This window comes from Papio anubis, chromosome 16, assembly GCF_008728515.1.
Source record: "Papio anubis isolate 15944 chromosome 16, Panubis1.0, whole genome shotgun sequence".
Lineage (NCBI taxonomy): Eukaryota > Metazoa > Chordata > Mammalia > Primates > Cercopithecidae > Papio > Papio anubis.
In genome coordinates, this window is record NC_044991.1 from 31,158,467 (window position 1) to 31,174,361 (window position 15,895).

Here is a 15,895-nt window from a genome sequence, read left to right on the forward strand (position 1 = left end):
GGGAAGCTTAGGGAAGGGTTGGGTTGCCCAGGGCCCCTCCGGGGCATGCCCAGCTCCTGAGTGAGTGAAATGCGCTGCTTGTGGGGAGGAGGAGATGGGGGCATGCTGGGGCCTCTGAACTCCTGGTGGGGGTGTCTGGCCTCTGCTGCCCAAAGGCTCTGGGCAGGGGCCCTTCCTTGTTCCTTCACCCAGGCTGGGAGGCAGCTGCCCTGGGGCAGCAGGGAGTGGGGCTGCCTGGCCAGGGCTCTCTGGGCACCTCATGCCACAGCCATGAGCCTCAGAGGAAGGTGTCCCTCTGGCTGGAGGCCAGAGCTCTGAACTGGCATGTCCCCATGGGGCCAAGCTTCTCTTTCCACAGCCTGTGAGCCACGCGGAGGACACTCGGGCAGGATGGGATCAGTCAGTGCCCCTGGCTGTGCAGAAAAACCAGCTTCCTGTCCAAGTGCCTCCGTGGGGGAAAAGTCATGCAAGTGTTTGGCTCAGACTGGAGAATAAGCTTTTGCCAGCCAGAAACTCCATGTGAACAGGTCCCGTCCCTGGGGAGACTGCCCTGTCCTGATGACCTCACACAGCACCGGATCCCTGGAATCCCGGGAATGTGCAGCTGGGGAGGAGTCTGGGGTGCAAAGGACCAGAGGTGACAGCCAAGCATGGGTTTGGGGGTATGAAGGGAGCAAAGGGTTTGGAAGCCTCCTTGGGGAGAGCCGCCGGGCTAGGGAGGGCTGGGGGTGGCTCAGCACTCAACCTGTGCTGTGACGGGATGGCCATGCACTCTCCATGCTCATGGCAGACTTCCCAATCTGTTGCTACAGAAGAGAAAGGGCCCAGGCAACAGAGCCTCCCCTCCTGCCCCTGTGCACTAGGGCATGCAAGTGCCACCACGAGAACCCCACACCAAGATGCTTCCTGTCCCTGGAGCTCAGGCCACTGGTTCTGCACCTCAGAAGCTTTGTTGTGGGCTGGCAAGCAGGCAGTGGGCCGCACTGGTCCACAGTGCCAGCCCTGAAACCTGGAGGGGCACTCAGCTCTCTGGGGCCTGCCCTCTAGGCCTCAGCATCCACTTGCTGTACTCCCTGCAGGTGCTGAGAATCATGCTTAGTGCAGAGCAAGCCCTCACACATGGCAGCTTTTTTCTTGGGGTTGCAGGAGGCTGTTTACAGTCTCCCCAGGTTCCAGGCAGTTCTGGGAGCAGCCAAGGCCTCGCAGCTGCCTGAAGGGAACCCCCCGCCCCCACATCCTGACCTCCAGAGATGCCAGCCACTCACTGCACACCTGCATTGAGTCCTGTCCCTGTCCCTCTCCAAAGGAAGGGGCTGAGGCTGCACTAACTGAGAGCAGGGTGTAGGATGGCATGGGTCTCCATCCTCCCTGGACCCCTGCCATTCTCAGGGTCACCTTGTTTATGCTTTGAATCACAGGACAGACATCAGGTAGCACAGCCAGAAATGTTGATCGAGCTGGGTCTGAGTCCCTTGGGGCCATGAGCATGGAGGAGCTACCTACTCTGGTAGATAGAACCCACACTGTAGGCTGCTTCACACATTCCCTCAAGAAGTAAGCAGCCTCCAGTCTTGGGGCTGAGACCCAAGGGGAAAGGTGTCTGTGCAGGAAAGAGCTGGAGGCTGGAGAGGCAGGCAGGGGCCTGGAGGGAGCCAAGTTGCATTTTTTTTTGAGATAGAGTCTCGCTCTGTCGCCCAGGCTGGAGTGCAGTGACGTGATCTCAGCTCACTGCAAGCTCCACCTCCGGGGTTCACGCCATTCTCCTGCCTCAGCCTCCTGAGTAGCTGGTACTACAGGTGCCCACCATCACGCCCAGATAATTTTTTTTTTTTTTTTGTATTTTTAGTAGAGAAGGGGTTTCACTGTGTTAGGCAAGATGGTCTCGATCTCCTGACCTCGTGAGCCACCGCACCTGGCCTGCCAAGTTGCATTTAACCAGACTGCAAAGAGGAGGCTTGCAGCAGGGAGCAGCATAGACTAAGAACACTGGGGCCCTTAGGGGCAGAGGGGCAGAGACATGTGGATGGGTCTCCAAGCTAGCCTGCAGGCAGAAGGGTCTTGATTTCTAGCGTGGTGCTCCACGTCTCCCCACTAACCAGGACACTCGGCCAGTGCTGGGGAGAGCCCCAGGAGGTGGCTAAGTGCACATTGGAGGACTGGATGGAGACTCCAGGTCACCATGTCCTGCTCCAGCCAGAGCCACAGTGGCCAGTTAAAGTCACAGTCTGGAATCTGAACCTTACCAACTGTGCCCAGGAGGGACAATGGCCTCACAGAAAAGGACGAGGGAGCAGGTGAGGTGGTGACTACACCTAGGGCAGGGCATGGCTAACCTCCAGCCTTATCCTCACCACTGTGGGACTGAGGCCTCCAGGCAGCTACCCCCCGCCATCCTCCCGCTCCCCAGATTCCTTGACGTTCCCCTCACACACTGCTGCGCGCCACCTCCTCCACACTGGGCTTTCTGTTCCTGTGTAGATGATGAATGGCAGTCAGAGCTTAGTATTCAAAAAAGCCAATGACTCCTGTCAGTGGGTCTGTCTCCTCTTAGCCAACAAAGAGAATGCTGGTTTGGGGGTTGTGTCCCTCTCAGCACTCACAACAAACACTATCTTGGTCGAGGATGAAAGAGTAGTATTTTCCTCACTTTTTATTTCCTCTGTGTTTTCACAGATTCCCTGCACAGGGTCTTAGGTAAGGGGCACAGAACCAGGGGCCACCTCAAGACCTGGGAACATGGACTGAACAGACACACAAGGGACAGGGGCAGAGATGATGCAGGGACATTGGCGAACTGAAAGCACAGCTTGAAAGGGGCGCTGGGAGGACCACAGAGAACACTGAGGATCACGGATAAACATGACAAGGCCAAAAACATGGGTGACCCATGGGAAACATGGTGGCCCTGTAGTTCCACTCCACCCATTCCTACCTGACAAGTATCCCTGAGAGCAGCCTCCCTTCTGCTCAGGTTGGGCCAGGCCCTGACCCCTGACCCTCCCCAACATGGCCCTTATTACACTGTTGTCACATTTGTCCCCTCTGCCAAACCACACTCATCCACCACCCATCGCCCACTTAATTCTCCACTGACCAGGCCTGACCTGGGAACAATGACCAGCTTTTAGCCGTATCTGGCAGGCTACACTTAGTCACAGGAGTGTCATCTCCTGAAGTGACCTCAAGAGATGCACCATCTCATCCCTCTGCCTCCAAGCTCTGCTTAAATCCCTGCCGTGGCCGGTGGCTCACTAGCTCCAAGCAGCGCAAGCTCCGTCTCACAAGCGCGGCTCCTGGAGCTCCTGGGTCCCGGGGCACATTCCATGCGCTGGGGGCTACGGCCCCCGAGGCTCGCGGCCATCCTGCCAGTCGCCCCGAGGCAGCCCTATGCAGGCCCCAGCTGCCGCTGCCGATGGCCCTGGCCAGTCACCCCCTCCTCTCGGGGCCTCGGGGACTCGCCTGGGGTTGTCATAGAGGAAGGTAAATAAAATGCCAGCGACCGTGATCCGGGGGCTCATCCAGCGGGCCGGCCCAGGTCACGGGAGAGGCGCTGTGCCCGCCAGGGCCAGGATGGGGGTCGCCTGCGCTGAGGGGCGGGGGCCACGGCCGCAGATCACCCGGGCCCCGCTCAGTACCCAGCCACACCGAGAGGCTTACTGGGGCCCATTTCCGAAAAAGGAATGGACTTCCTCAGTCTCGCGGACCGGCCATCCAGGCAGGTAGGGCCGCCGAGTCGGATCGCGTTCTCGGAGCGCACAGGCAGCGGGGACCACCATGCTTGCGCTCGGAAGTTGGAGCGGCGCGCGCTGATGGCGTCACGAGGGCGCGCCCAGTAGCCCGGGGCTGCGCACGCGCCCTGCCGGGGCTGCTAGGTCTGGAGCCGCGCTGCTCAGACCCCGGCCTCCTGCACCGCCGCGGGCTCGACGCCTCGTCCGAGGTTGATTGGGCGGCCTGGAGGTCCCTCGCGGTTACTGCCACCAGCCCTTGACCTTCGGGTTTCATCGCGAGTCCCCGTCCTCGCCTGCAGCCCCTGGATTCTCGCCGGCCCAGCCATATCGTCTACCCTCCCCGAGCCTCTGACGGCGCCTCCCGGGACCAGCGGAGGCCCACGCTGGAGGCTGCCTGGGCCATCCTGACTCACCAGCCTGAGGGGACACTCCCTGGCCTCCCGCTCCTCCCGCCCCTCCTTTCCCCTGCCTAGAGCTGGCCTGCGTGTCCCAGAACTGGGCTTCTCCCGCCTCACGTGCTCCCCACCGCACTCCAGATCGCTGCGGGCGCGGCTTCCTCGCCCTGGAACACTCTTCCTCTCCCCCCTCCTTTCCCCTGTAATTCACACTGCCCTGCAGGCCCTGCCTGGCTCATGTGCAGGTGGGGTGCCTGTTTCCCTTTCCAGAACGGCGCCCTCCCATCCGGTTGTCTAACTGTGTCCTCGGACCCAAGCTCCCAGAGGGCAGAGCCTGGGCCTGTGGTTCACGCCTGTGTCCCCTCCACCGGGCTTGGATGGTCCTTGGTCACTGCTGAAGGAACAAAGGGAGGGAGGGAGGTGAGAGGGAAGGAAAGACAAATGTACTTATGACTGCGTCTCTTCCTCCACTTGTGACTTTTTGTCCCAATGTCCCTAGTCTCAGCCATGGGAAAGAAGATGGGGAACCAGAGCGCTCCACTAGCCTCTCCTCTGCTACTGCCCACCCCATCCTGCCTGCCTGGCCAGCTCCAGTCCAGCCACTTACTGCTGCCTGTAGGCTCATGTAAGGCACGGTGGCCTTGCCACATCCCCATGGAAGAGGAGGCAGGTGTAGGCACACCCCTCTGAGTCGCCTACTCTGGGGGCCTGTTGGCAGGAACAGGAGAAGGAGTCTGGGTTGGGGTTGTGTCCCCACAGAAGGTGGCAGTGAGCACAGGCCACACACCATACTGGCACATCCTGGCTGGGCCTTTCCTTAGCCGGCTGCATTCCTCAGATAGGAAAACTCAGGCAGAGACAAAGGACCTACTTGGGACCTGTGGAGGCCCAGTCCCTCCCTCTGCCGCCTAGTGAGAAAAGACTGAAGATGAAGAATGAGGCTGGATTGAGAGCAGGTGGTGTCACTTCTGCTCTGTCAGTGAGTTAGTCAACAGAGGCCTTCAGGGGGCTGTACCTGGACAGGGACCCCAAAGGGAAGATGGAGGGTCTGCAAGGGGGCTGCTAGCTGCCCTCAGTCAGCATCCACCCAGTCTGCAGGCTGCCCCCGATCCTGCTTGATGGGAACAGGTGTGTCACGCATGTTGCCATGCAACCCAAGCTCAGTGTGTGGGTGGCACCCAGGGCAGCACTGGCGATCAGGGTCCACAAGTGGTGTGGGTCGGGAGGGGCAGGAGCATCCTTCTCTGAGTTCCCTGATCACCCAGAAAGGCTGGCAGGGGCGGGGGATCCACTCATCCAGACCCGTTGGCCAGCCCACCAACGTGCGCATCTCCCTTTTGGCTCCAGGGCCCGGCTTGGCCCAGGTGATAGCTGGGGAAACTGATACCAGCTCGTAGCTCTGGACTGCTGGGTGGCAAGGCCCTGTGGTCGCTGGGAGCCAAGTTTCCTCAGCCCCGCGCGTACGATGCTGACAATTGAGCGACCAAAGCAGATTAACTTGGGTGTTAATGCCCCCCTTAATGGCTTCAGAATCCCCGGCTCCAGGAGCTAAGCCGGCCTTTCTCCGTGCGCGGCCGAGCCCTCCGCGGCTTCAGCCCCGCAGCGGCGCCGATGCTATCTCCGCCTGCCCGGCCGCGGAGCCGCGCTAATCCCCGGCGCTCCTTTCTTCCCCGGACCGCCCGAGATCGGCCGATTGGAGTTTGATTATGGCCGCTATCGAGGGCCCCTTTGTGTGACCGGCCCTAAATCCCCTAATTCCGTGATAAAGGAGGCATTAGCAGGCGTCTGTGGCTGAGAAAGGCACCGGGATGAAAGAAAGCAATCAGGAGATCCGGACGGCCGCGCCCTCGAGGCGGGGTGGCCTCGACCCAGCGGGGGACGGCCTGGGCCCGGGCTTCCTCCACCCCAACCAGCCCTGAGCGGGGCCAGCGCCCCCTCCCCACCTCCATGACTGCCCCTCCCCACTGTTCTGGCTGCCACTTGGCTCGGGAAGCCCCTGGGCTCACATGCCGAGGGACCACTCCCCTACTTCAGCCTCACTTTTGCATGTGCAGGACCTAAGGGATCTAACCCCCCAGCTCCCTGGGTCCTAGCTGCTCCTGCGTCTCGGCCCTGACTGACCAAATCCAGTGGTCTGTCCGTGCGCACCCAAAGCTCCATTCCTCTGTGGCCTCTAATTCTCCCCCAGCCCCTCCGGATCCCTGCCCCCTTCATCTGCCTCAGCTTCATCCAGTCCTGGAAACAATCAGGTCTGTTCTTTAATCCAGGAAAGAAATGGTGGCAGCCGCAAGCACTGGGATTGTCTAGGGAGGTGCAGGTGGGGACAGCAGGGAAGGCCCCTTTGCAGAGGTGCCAGGAGCCCCAGGATAGGGTATCAAGGAGCCAGGGTGGGTGCGAGCTCCGTGCATTGGAGGAGCTGACCAGGGGCCTGAGCAGCTGAGAGTGAGGAGGGAGGGGACAGATGGGAGAGGTGGCAGAGTCCAGGGCTTCCAGGCACTGAGGACCACTCACTCTGGGCATCTGAAGTGAGGGCGCCATGATTGCACTTGTGTTTGTGGCGAGCATTGACGCCTCTCTGGGGGAGGCTCACTTTGGGGAGGAGGACAGGAGAGAAAAGTGGCTGAGAGTGGGTTCAAAAGCCAGCCACTATGGGGGTGCAGGTAGCAGACATCTGTGACTGGCGCCAAGGCGGAGGCAGTGCACAGGGACAGGCATGGGCAATGCCAGCTGGATCTGGAGGTGGACGATGAGATCCAAGGTGGGAGTGGGGAGTGTTAAGCATTGCCCACCAGCTGAGCCTTGAGCGGCCCCAGAGGCAGGTGAGCGCTGTGCAGGTGAGTGAGTGGGGCATTTACCTGGACGGACAGGTGTGTGTTTACCAAGGTGCACAAGAGTCGAGGTATGCGTTTACCCAGGTGAGTAGGTGGGGCGGCGGGCCATTTACTGGGAGGACAAGGGGATGGGCGTGCACAGATGACTCTGTTCAGATCCCCTTTTGAGGTCAGCCTACTGGTCCCCACCTGCTGACTGTTGCCTCCTGGTGGCTCATGGCCTTGGTCTTGGAGAATTGTCCTGGGGAATGACAGCCACCCACACAGCAGCCCTCCAGACCCAGAGGTAGAACCCTGACAATGGATGATACATGGGCGTCCCTGCTTTGCCAAAAGGTAGTTCAGATCTGTGAAGTTCTCAGTGTCTGCCCCAGCGCTTTCATGTGGAATGATGGAAACTGACCTCTAACAGAGACAGACTTCTGCTCAGCAGTCTCCACTCCACCACCCAGCCCTGTCCTACTTCCACAGTGACCAGGCATCTCAGTTTTCCCAAGACTAAGGAAGTTCTTGGAAAGCAGGGCTTTCAGCACCAAAACCTGGGAAAGTCCCAGGCAAACCAGGATGGTGAGTCCCTCTAGGTTTCTGTTGTGTCCCCCAGAGATGCCAAAGTCCCAGCTCATCGTACCTGTGAATGTGAAGTTATTTAGAAATAAGGTGTTTGCAGATGTAATTAACATTTAAATTAATTAGCTGGGCATGTTGGTACACATCTGTGGTGCCAGCTACTTTGGAGGCTGAGGTGAGAAGATTGCTGGAGCCCAGAAGGTTGAGCCTGCACTGAGCTTTGGCCACATTACTGCACTTCAGCCTGGCCAACAGAGCAAGACCCTGCCTCTTAAGAAAGCAAAACAACAACAACAAAAACCACGTAAATGAAGATGAAGTCATACTGGAGTAGGGTAGGTCCTTAACCCAGTAAGACTGATGAAGTCCTCAGAAGAGAAGAGCTGCATACAGGAGAAGGCCATGTGATGACCGAGGTGGAGATGGGAGGGGGCATGTGTGAGCCAAGGAATGCCCAGTGGGTCCAGCAATGCCAGATGCTGGGAGAAAGGCAGGGGGTAGACTGTCCCCTGGAGCCTTCAGAGAGCATGGCCCTGCTGACACCCTGATCGGGGGTCCTGGCCTCCGGAAGTAAGAACCAGTAAGCTTCTCTTGGAAACTTCAGGGCTCAGCACCACCGGAAGGTAGCACGGACTTCCCCACTCTCCTGAGCACACGCTCAGCAACAGCCCGAGAACAAGAATCCTCGCTTTCAGGCTTTGCTTCTAGGGAACTTGACCTCAACAGTGGGTGTCTGGTGGGTGGCCCTGGGAAGCCCACCTGAAGGATAGCACTCCGCTATTGGATCCCGCACCAGCAGGGTGGCAACGGGGAGCCGTCACTCTTCTCGTGTTTCCAGCATTTTGTGGTGTTCTGTCCTTGTAGATGCCAAGGTGGCAGGTGGAGAACTGAGAGCCCCCGGCCTGGGTGGCAGTGTGACAGTAAGAACTGTCACCAGGGGGAACTGGGATGGGAGACATTGGGAGGCAGTGTCACTGGTGCAGCGCCCTGGGCACCTGAGAGGTGGGGAGGAACTCCAAGAGCCATGGGACTCAGAGGCTGTTGCTAAGCGCTATTGATTCCTTGAGGAGAGAACATGACAGATCCAGACACACCCATCAACAGCATGAAGCAGAGTGCCCCGCGTCACAGCCAGCTGGCACATGCAGAGACTGGCCGGCGGGTGGACAGAAATGAAGATGAGACCCCGGGGTTAGTGGAGCACAGCTGAACTGCAGGCAAGGCGGGGGATCTCAACTTAAACAAGGCTCTGGCAGCAAAGTGACAGCGCTGATGGTGAAGGGGTGGGATGCCGATGTGTGGGGCGGGATATCGGAGTGGATGGCCTTGCGCACTTCGGTTTTTTGTTTTAATGTTTTGTTTTGTTTTGTTTTGTTTTGTTTTGTTTGAGACGGAGTTTTGCTCTTATTGCCCAGGTTAAAGTGCAATGGCGCGATCTAGGCTCACTGCAACCTCTGCCTTCCGGTTTCAAGCGATTCTCCTGCCTCAGCCTCCCAAGTAGCTGGGATTACAGGCGTGAGCCACCGCGCCTGGCCTTGAGGTATTTATTTGACATGGAGTCTTGCTTTGGTGCCCAGGCAGGAGTGCAGTGGCATGATCATAGTTCACTGCAGCCTCCAACTCCCAGGCTCAAGTGATCATCCCACCTTAGCCTCCTAAGTAGTTGGGACTACAGGTGTGCACCACCAAGCCCCGCAAATTTTTAGAGACAAGGTCTCACTATGTTGCCTAGGCTGGTTTCAAACTCCTGGCCTCAAGTGATCCTCCAGCCTCGGCCTCCCAAAATGCTGAGATTATAGGCATGAGCCACCACGCCAAGTCCTTTATACCTTTTATATATTTTTCTTGCTTTATTGCACTAAGACTTCCAGGACAATGTTGAATAGAAGTGTCACGGATATCCTTACTTTACTCTTGATTTTAGGGAGAAAATAACCAATATTTTGCCAGAAAGTATGATATTAACTGTAGGTTAACTATAGATTATTAATAAAGTTGTTCATTACATTCCCTTATTATCTTTTAATGTCTGCAGAATCTATAGTTATATCCCTTCTCTCAGTCCTGATATTAATTTGTGTTCCTTTTTTTCTGATTCAGTTCAATTTATTAATTTTGTTTATCTTTGGCTTCATTATTTTCTCTATTTTTGCCTTTTTATATATTATTGACTCTATACAAAAAAATCTTCTTTTACTTGCATCTTTTTTTGTTTTTTTGAAATGGAGTCTTGCTTTGTCACCCAGACTACAGTGCAGTGGCATGATCATGGCTCAGTGCAGTCTTGACCTCCACAGGCTCAGGTGATCCTCCCACCTCAGCTTCCTGAGTATCTGGGACTCCAGGTGTGCACCACCACACCTGGCTAATTTTTGGAATTTTTTGTACAGATGGAGGTCTCTCTATGTTGCCTAGTCTGGTCTTGAACTCCTGGGCTCAAGCAATCTGCCCTCCTCAGCTTCCCAAAGTGCTAGGATTTTTTTTTTTTTTTTTTTAAAGATGGTGTCTCACTCTGTCGCCCAGGTTGGAGTGCAGTAGTGTCATCTGTATCCTCAACCTCCTGGGCTCAAGCGATCCTCCCGCCTCTGCCTCTGAGTATCTGGGACTACAGGCATGTGCCACCATGCCCAGCTAACTTTTGTATTTTTCGTAGAAATTCAAGTGGGGTTTTGCCATGTTGCCCAGGCTGGTCTCTAACTCCTGAGCTCAAGTGACTTGCTTGCCTTGGCTTCCCAAAGTGCTGAGATTACAAGTGTGAGCCACCATCCCACCCCAGACTGGATAATTTCTATTATCTAGCTAGTCTCAAACTGACTCTTCCATTATTCTGCTATCTCTCTTCTGCTGTCAAGCCTATTCAGGGAATTTTTTATTTCTGATGTTGCATTTTTCAGTTCTAGAATTTCCATTTAGTTATTTTATTTATTTATTTACTTGAGACAGAGTTTCGCTCTTGTTACCCAGGCTGGAGTGCAATGGCGTGATCTCGGTGCATTGCAACCTCTGCTTCCTGGGTTCAAGCGATTCTCCTGCCTCAGCCTCCCGAGTAGCTGGGATTACAGGTACCCACCACCACACCTGGTTAATTTTTTGTATTTTTAGTAGAGACAGGGTTTCACTATGTTGGCCAGGCTGGTCTCCAACTCCTGACCTCAGACGCCTCCACCCGCCTCGGCCTTCCAAAGTTCTGGGATTACAAGCGTGAGCCACCGCACCTGACCTATTTAGTTATATCGTTATTTTAGCTATTTTTAAAGTTTCTTTTTCTCAGCTGTGTGCTAGGATGCTAAAACAGTTACCAGATGACTACACAAACATGGACTGTATTTTTATATACCATTGGCAGGCCACTGAAAGATTAATAAAAACAATCGTGGCCTGCTGCTGTGACTCCTGCCTGTAATCTCAGCAATTTGGGAGGCTGAGGCGGGAAGATCACGGTAGTCCAGGAGTTCGAGACAAGCCTGGGCAACATACCCAGACCCCGTTTGTAAAAATGAAAAGACGAATGCATGCATAGTGATAAATCCACTATAGCAAAATATTAATCACTGAATAATCTAGGTAGTGAATATCCCTTCAAATTATCTGAATATTTGAAAATTTTCATGATGACATATTGGAAAAAATAATATAAGTAAACTCAACAACAACCACAAACAAACAACTGGCTGGGCACGGTGGCTCACGTGATCGCTTGAGTCCAGGAGTTTGAGGCTGCAGTGAGCCGTGAATAGCCACTGCACCCCAGCCTAGCCCACAGAGCAAGACTCTCTCAAAAAAAAAAAAGAAAGAAAGAAAGGAAAAAGAAAAAAAACATAAAAATGAGCAAAGAGGACAGGCACGGTGGATCACCCCTGTAATCCCAGCACTTTGGGAGGCTGAGGCGGGTGGATCACCTGAGGTCAGGAGTTCATGATCAGCCTGGCCAACATAGTGAAACCCCGTCTCTACTAAAAATACAGAATTAGCTGGGTGTGGTGGTAGGCACCTGTAATCCCAGCTACTTGGGAGGCTGAGGCAGGAGAATTGCTTGAACCCAGGAGACGGAGGTTGCAGTGAGGTGAGATCGTGCCAACTGCACTCTAGCCTGGGGGCCAAAAGTGAAACTCAGTCTCAAAAAAATAAATAAGCAAAAATTGAAAAAATAAGCAAAGAGGCTGGGCACAGTAGCTCACACCTGTGATCCTAGTACTTTGGGAGGCCAAGGCTGGCCCATCACTTGAGGCCAGGAGTTTGAGACCAGCCTGGCCAACCTAGTGAAACCCATCTCTATTAAAAACACAAAAATTTGCTGGGTGTGGTGGCAGGCGCCTGTAATCCCAGCTATTCAGGAGGCTGAGGCACGAGAATCGCTTGAACCAGGAGGTGGAGGTTGCAGTGAGCCAAGATCGCACCACTTTGACTTCAGCCTGGACGACAGGGCAAGACTCCGTCTCAAAAAATAAATAAATAAATAAATAAGAATGAGAAAAATACTTCATCCCCACTAGGGTGTCTATACATTTTAAAACCAGAAAATGACAAATGTTGTTGAGGACAAAGATAAAGTAGAACTCTTACGGGAACCTAGTGGGAATGTAAGATGGAGCTGCAGCTATGGAAAGGTTTGGTGGATCGTCAAATCCCTAAACATAGAATTACCATGCACCCCAGCAATTCCTCTCCTCAGTGTATACCCAGAAGGGCTGAATGCAGGAACTGAAGCAAGCGCTGTACACCCACGTTCACAGCAGCGCTATTCACAGGAGTCAGAGGGCGGAAACAACCCAGGGACCCTGGAGGAATAAGTGGATAAACAAAATGTGGTCTGCACATGCGCAGTGCGGTGTTATTCAGCAGTAAGCCCCCCTCTCCGGGCGCTGGGAGTTCAGGGAAGGGCAGTTACTGTGCAATGGTTACAGTTTTCTGATTAGGAAGGCTCTGGGAACGGTCGTGGAGAGTTACACAGCTTTGTGGATATCCTTAACGCACACTTGTATTGCACACGTAGAAAAGGTTAAAATGAATCTGGGCAAATAAGTGAGACCCAATCTCTACCAATATACAAAAATTAGGTGTGCATGGTGGATGCCTATGGTCCCAGCAACTGGAGGCTGAGGTGGGAGAATCGCTTGAGCCCAGGAGGTCGAGGCTGCAGTGAGTCATGACTGCACCACTGCACTCCAGCCTGGGCGACAGAGCAAGACCCCCTCTACAAAAAACAAACAAACAAAAAGGTTAAAATGGTAAATGCTATTCTGTTTTTATTTTACATTTAAAAACGTAAGTAAAAATAATAGAAGGGCAAAAGGCTGAGGTCACCTGCCCACTGAACTGTCTCAGTGCTTCGCCCAGTGTCCAGCCAGTTCTCAGGCCCAGACCTCCTCTGCTGAAGTCTCCTTCCCAGGAGAAAGGAGCCAGTAACACCATGAAGGGTATTTCTTTATTTTATTTTTTTTATTTTTTATTTTTTTGAGACGGAGTCTCGCTCTGTCGCCCAGGCTGGAGTGCGGTGGCACGATCTCCACTCACTGCAAGCTCCACCTCCCGGGTTCACACCATTCTCCTGCCTCAACCTCCCGTGCAGCTGGGACTACAGGCGCCCACCACCGCGCCTGGTTAATTTTTGTATTTGTAGTAGAGACGGGGTTTCACCATGTTAGTCAGAATGGTCTCGATCTCCTGACCTTGTGATCCGCCCATCTCGGCCTCCCAAAGTGCTGGGATTACAGGCGTGAGCCACCGCGCCCGGCCCATGAAGGGTATTTCTATTGGTGATCCCCCTCATCCTTCCTTGAAGGGGCCTGTGTCCGCTTACTCAGGTAGCTGTGTGCTGGGGAAAGGGAAAACTCAGATCTTTTTAGTGCTATTAGATACTGGCTCCAAGTCAGCACTGATTCCTGGGACCCAAAGTGCCCTCATGGCCTCCCTGCTAGAGCAGGAGCACAGAGAGTCAGGCAGTAAGCAAAGTCCTGGCCCAATTCCATCCCACAGTGGCCCCAGCAATGCATGAGCTACCCACGGGTTATTTCTGCAGTTTCTGAATGCATAATTGGAATAGACATATTTAGTATTTGGCAGAACTTTCATAGTGATTTCTAACCTTTAGAGTGCCAGCTGAAAAATCACACAATTTATAAATTTAGAAAGGAGACTTTATTTCTTTTCTTTTCTCTAGAGACAGTCTCACTCTGTCACCCAGGCTGGAGTGCAGTGGCACAATCATAGCTCACTGCAGGCTCAAATTCCTGGGCTCAAGAGATCCTCCCATTGCAGCTTCCCAAGTAGCTGAGGCCACAGGTGCACGTCACCATACCTGCTAATTTTTTTATTTTTTGTAGAGATGGGGTCTCACTATGTTGCCCAGACTGATCTCCAACTCCTGGCCTGATCCTCCCACCTTGGCCTCCCAAAGTGCTGGGATTATGGGGTTACAGGCATGAGCCGCTATGCTTTGCCAGCTTTATTTCTTATAAAGGGTTACAGCCCGCAAGGCGGCCAGGCTGGGAAGTGTAGCCACTTGCAGAGACCAAAAGACAGGCATGTTTAGGATGACAGCAGTGAAACAGGAATTTATGCTGAATAGGATAGCCAAGTATGCATTTTTTTTTTTTTTTTTTTGAGATGGAATCTCGCTCTGTCACCCAGGCTGGAGTGCAGTGGCGCCATCTCGGCACACTGCAAGCTCTGCCTCCTGGGTTCACGCCATTCTCCTGCCTCAGCCTCCCGAGTAGCTGGGACTACAGGTGCCTGCCACCATGCCTGGCTAATTTTTTTGTATTTTTAGTAGAGACGAGGTTTCACTGTGTTAGCCAGGATGGTCTCAATATCCTGACCTCATGATCCACCTGCCTTGGTCTCCCAAAGTGCTGGGATTACAGGCGTGAGCCACCGTGCCCAGCCAGCCAAGTATACGTATTTAACAGGATCTGGGAGGAGTTGTGAATATGCACGAAGGGGGAACATGTGCATATGTGGTAAGCAAATATGCATGTCACATGCAGCCACGTTTACTTTGGGGTGGAGACTTCACATTTAAATGCATTACAATTAGACCCTACACGTCCAAAGGTGAAGCAGGGACGGACATGAAGGCACGCAAGTGTGCAGCCTCTGTAACCAGCCAGAACCAGTCTAGGTTGGGTGGTCTTTTTATCAGAAGACAGTTATTAAATCCAGTCTCTTGTCCTATCAAAGCTGTAGTTGTGGCTTGTAAGAACAGGAGGGTCAGTTAGTGTCTGGCGGTAGTTGAGTTGTAATTGTTTTAATATTGTTTATCTCGAGGTGAGTGCTTGTTTAACTGTTACAGGAAAAAAAAAAAAAAAAAAAAAAAAAAAAAAAAAAACCACCCGTGACAGAAAATAGTTTCTTCTTTACGTATGGGGATGCGTGACTTAACCCTTGCCTAGCATGGCCTTTGGTCCTGTTTATACTTTGGTATCTTTTTGCCACTGTCTCTTCTGTCAGTTTTATGATCTCTATTTTAACATTAATGTTGGTCAGTTGTTGTGTTTAAACCACAAAAGGGACAGGGTTCAGCAAGGCATGTCTGACCTTCTCTCCTGTCACGGCTGTTAACTCAGTTTTTAAGGTTTCTCTGCGGTCCCTTCGGTCAAGGGGGATCTTTTCAGTTGGTGGGAGTGCTTAGGATTCTACTTTTAGTTCTCAGGAGTGAGACCTATTTTGCAATAAAGGCTACATAAAAGTTCCTGAACTGCCCCCACCAAGATAAAAAAAAAAAACAGTGCTGCATCCCAGGAAGTATAGCAGAGCTTAGAGGTCTCAGTTGAACATTGAAAGGATGGCCGGGCGCGGCTGGTCATGCCTTGTAATCCCAGCACTTTGGGAGGCTGAGGCAGGGGGATCACTTGAGTCTAGTAGTTTGAGACCAGCCTAGGCAACATAGTGAGGCCCTGTCTCTACAAAAAAATATGAAATTTAGCCAGGCATGATGGTGCATGCCTGCAGTCCCAGCTACCTGGGAGGCTGAGGCAAGAGAATCACCGGGGCCCAGGATGGTGAGGTTGCAGTGAGTGTTGATCACAGCACTGCACTCCAGCCTGAGTGACAGACCAAGACCCTGTCTCAAAAAATAAATAAATAAAGATTGAAAGGAGGTTGCAATGTGGTCCTTAGGAAATCCCAGTTTAATACATTATCTGGCTCCTGCAAAAACCAGTGGATCATGTTGTTTAATCCCAAAACTAGAAGGACATGCTGGGTGCGGTGGCTCACGCCTGTAATCCCAGCACTTTGGCAAGCCGAGGCGGGCAGATCACGAGGTCTGGAGTTCGAGACCAGCCTGACTAACATGGTGAAAGCCCGTCTCTTCTAAAAATACAAAAATTAGCTGGGCTTGATGGCACGCACCTGTAACCCCAGCTACTCGGGG